The sequence below is a fragment of the Entelurus aequoreus genome, linkage group LG06, assembly GCF_033978785.1.
Source record: "Entelurus aequoreus isolate RoL-2023_Sb linkage group LG06, RoL_Eaeq_v1.1, whole genome shotgun sequence".
In the NCBI taxonomy this organism is placed as follows: Eukaryota; Metazoa; Chordata; class Actinopteri; order Syngnathiformes; family Syngnathidae; genus Entelurus; species Entelurus aequoreus.
In genome coordinates, this window is record NC_084736.1 from 67,324,619 (window position 1) to 67,328,871 (window position 4,253).

The 4,253-nt window shown below is 38.4% G+C and overlaps 1 long non-coding RNA gene across 1 annotated transcript; it reads right to left on the reverse strand.

The window, feature by feature from the left end:
* Positions 1 to 1,986: 1,986 nt before the first annotated feature.
* On the reverse strand, positions 1,987 to 4,007 carry LOC133651636 (uncharacterized). Its single transcript, XR_009826469.1, has 2 exons — positions 3,866 to 4,007; positions 1,987 to 3,664 (listed from the first exon to the last, which is right to left on the reverse strand). It is a non-coding gene; the product is annotated as an uncharacterized LOC133651636 (long non-coding RNA).
* Positions 4,008 to 4,253: the final 246 nt, after the last annotated feature.

Genomic DNA, 4,253 nt, shown 5'->3' on the forward strand with positions numbered 1-4,253 from the left:
TCTGATGGTGACCTCCTGCCTTATTGACAAGAAGGCAAACTTACATGTTATTAGGTACTCTAAATGTAAACAAATGATGCCTTTACAAAGATGTGATCAATTGAACAATGCTTTTAATATTCACATTTTTTCTGTAGTTAACTCAAAATGCATTTTGATAACTGAAGTTTTTTTAAATTTTTAATACCTACCTTAGATCATTTTCAAGTTGAATTACTATCAACATAGGACTGGACAATTTGTTTACTTTATAGAAATGCCTTTTTAACACAAAATGGACACAAACACTCTTTTACAAACTCATATAGACTACATCATAAACATACTTTTTTCCATATTAACACTTTTGAAACAGGCTAACTTAAAAAAAAAAAAAAATACACTACCGTTCAAAAGTTTGGGGTCACCCAAACAATTTTGTGGAATATCCTTCATTTCTAAGAACAAGAATAGACTGTCGCGTTTCAGATGAAAGTTCTCTTTTTCTGGCCATTTTGAGCGTTTAATTGACCCCACAAATGTGATGCTCCAGAAACTCAATCTGTTCAAAGGAAGGTCAGTTTTGTAGCTTCTGTAATGAGCTAAACTGTTTTCAGATGTGTGAACATGATTGCACAAGGGTTTTCTAATCATCAATTAGCCTTCTGAGCCAATGAGCAAACACATTGTACCATTAGAACACTGGAGTGATAGTTGCTGGAAATGGGCCTCTATACACCTATGTAGATATTGCACCAAAAACCAGACATTTGCAGCTAGAATAGTCATCTACCACATTAGCAATGTATAGAGTGTATTTCTTTAAAGTTAAGACTAGTTTAAAGTTATCTTCATTGAAAAATAAGGACATTTTAATGTGACCCCAAACTTTTGAAAGGTAGTGTATATATATATGTATATAATTGACAAATTCATTCATTTTTTATTTATCTCCTTCATTGATGTGCATTTTTGATCAATAGACAATTAAACTTTAGCAACTAAACACATATTTACACACCTATGTTTGAGAAGGAAGAGGATGAAGAAAATCTTAGATTTTCTGCCCCCTTCAACATAAGTAGTCTTACTTAATGGATAGCCCAGAATGATATTATACAGCTCACGTTTTTGTAAAATAAAACAGCCACCGTGTCAACTTAGTGTTACTGTATTAGAGTCAATATTTCAATTATTTATGGTAACATCCCACCTGTTTGCGCTTTTAATTCACTTGTTGTCGTGTTTTATTAGTACCCCAATTTACAAGCTTAATTGTGTTAAGCTCTTATCTCAAATCAACATCTGCCATTAAAATGTATTTTGCTTTCTCCCCCTCAACCCTCAAGCGCAGTTTTAACATGAAACATGATTTTTACAAAGAAAAACTTTCGCACAAATATTTTATAAAACAATACAATAGAATGTACTAACAACTACAGTAGTTTAATGAAATAATGTCATAATAATGTACAGCATTTACCTTGCACAGTGGATTTCTACAGTACCTCCTTCCAGTTGCTTTTTCTGTCGAACACACCATCAGCAGCTTTTCATAGATTAATGCCTACTGTTTAGATATTATTTTAACATCCTTGGCTGGCGTTGGACTCATTCTGCTTCAGAATGGTGCAGACTAGCAGTGCTACGCTCAAATTGCGTCACCAATTTGGCAACACCCACTGTCATATTTTTGATTATTATCTTTAATACAATAGATGTAATCTGCTTCTTCTCAGCCCTGTCCTTCACACTCACCTTCTCCATTACCATGGTTAGAAAAAACAAGTTCAGTCCATATTTAGCTACAAGCTAATGCTAGTTTTACTCGGATCTTACGGGGGTTCACTGTGACGTTTGCTGTGCCAATGGCAGCGATGCTTGTAACTCAATTTTTAACTTAAAGTATAACAATGAGCTCTTATCTCAAAACACTCTTAAGTACACTGAAAGAGTATTTTTGGAACGTGCCACAGGCTGTTAAAAAAAACTACTTTAGACCTCCCATCCAGTGACCATTCCAACTTTTATTACTTTCAGATCGTGAAAATCATTTATTTGTCTTAGGGCAGTGATTCTCAAACTCCATCTAGTGGTACGCCGAAGAATCAATTAAGTACTCAAACACAGTGTTACTGTTCAAACTGTGTGTAATGACACAGAGGCCATACTTGTTAAATAAAACCTTTGCCTTGTTTTTAATGAATACTTAGGCCTTATACACTACTTTATTTTAATGTTAGTCATTATGGTGGCACTTGGAGAGCCAATTAAATGTTTTCTGAGGTGGTACTTGGTGAAAAAAGTTTTGAGAACCACTGGTCTAAGTAGTGTTATCGTAGCAAATGAGCAGTCAAAAAAAAAAAAAAAACAGCCAAGCATCTACCAATATAAATGATGCACACTATGTAAATTCCCATCTAAAAATAGCTCATTAATAACCACATTCAAGTGAATAAAAGATGTTAAAGCTGTTAAGTCAAACAATACAAAATAAATAAATTCATTAAGTACATATACACTATATTGCCAAAAGTATTTGGCCACCTGCCTTGACTCACATATGAACTTGAAGTGCCATCCCATTCCTAACCCATAGGGTTCAATATGATGTCCGCCCACCTTTTGCAGCTATTACAGCTTCAACTCTCCTGGGAAGGCTGTCCACAAGGTTGGGGAGTGTGTTTATAGGAATTTTCCACCATTCTTCCAAAAGCGCATTGGTGAGGTCACACACTGATATTGGTCGAGAAGGCGTGGCTCTCAGTCTCCGTTCTAATTCATCCCAAAGGTGTTCTGTCGGGTTCAGGTCAGGACTCTGTGCAGGCCAGTCAAGTTCATCCACACCAGACTCTGGCATCCAGGTATTTTATGGACCTTGCTTTGTGCACTGGTGCACAGTCATGTTGGAAGAGGAAGGGGCCCGCTCCAAACTGTTCCCACAAGGTTGGGAGCATTGAATTGTCCAAAATGTTTTGGTATCCTGGAGCATTCAAAGTTCATTTCACTGGAACTAAGTGGCCAAGCCCAACTCCTGATAAACAACCTCACACCATATATTCTCCGCTGACCCCTTTCTGTCAGTTTACGTGGCCTACCGCTGAGATGCTGTTCTTCCCAAACTCTTCCATTTTCTTATAATAAAGCCAACAGTTGACTATGGAATATTTAGGAAATTTCACGACTGGATTTGTTGCACAGGTGGCATCCTATGACAGTTCCATGCTGGAAATCACTGAGAGCGGCCCATTCCTTCACAAATGTTTGTAGAAACAGTCTCCATGTCGAAAGTGCTGATTCTCATCATTTGGATGGGTGGCCAAATACTTTTGGCAATATGTATATATGCCTTTTATATGGTCCCTTTGCAAATGCAAAATAAAACACATTTTAAATCAATTATATTTAATATCGATTAATACGATTAAAAATGATATTATTTTTGGACAGCACTATATACGATAACTGAACAGAATAATAAATACACTGAATATGACAGGGGATGAAAGGAAGTGACGTCACGCAGCCGTTGGGGGTCTCTCCGTCCTTGTTGGGTTTTGGAATTATTTTTTTTTAAGTTTCGTTTTGTGAGTGTGCGGTCACCGCCTGGGCAGAGGCTTGTAGACACACACAGCCATGATGATCATCAGCAGCAGGAGGACGCCGAGGACACTTCCGAGCGTGACTGACACACACACACACACACACACACACACACACACACACACACACACACACACACACACACACACACACACACACACACACACACACACACACACACACACACACACACACACACACACACACACACACACACGTCATTCATGTGAAATATAAGGGTGTGGTCCCCCGGCGGCGAAAAACCACGTCGCCCATTTCTTACCTAAATTCTGCTTCAATAAGACCTCGTAAGGTCTGTCTGACGTGACGTCATCGTCGTGTCCACGCAACGACACGACGAAGGACACGAAGGAGAAAGTGTGCGCGACGAGAGCGAGCATCACAGCAATGGAGGCTGAAGGCAGCGACGCGGATGCGAGAGGGTGGCGCCAGATGTCGACGTCGATACCAGGGTGGTATTGATACCGGTTCAGTAGGCGCGATATTTTTCAGCTCTCTTTGACGTTTAGTATCAGAAATATCTGTGTCTTGTGTAGAATAGTTCAAGTGATATTGTCATGTATTGTGCATAAAGACACAGGAACGTATTTGATAATGAGAGCCAATAGAAACGTTTGCTTTATGTTCTTCACATCATTGTAATATAATGT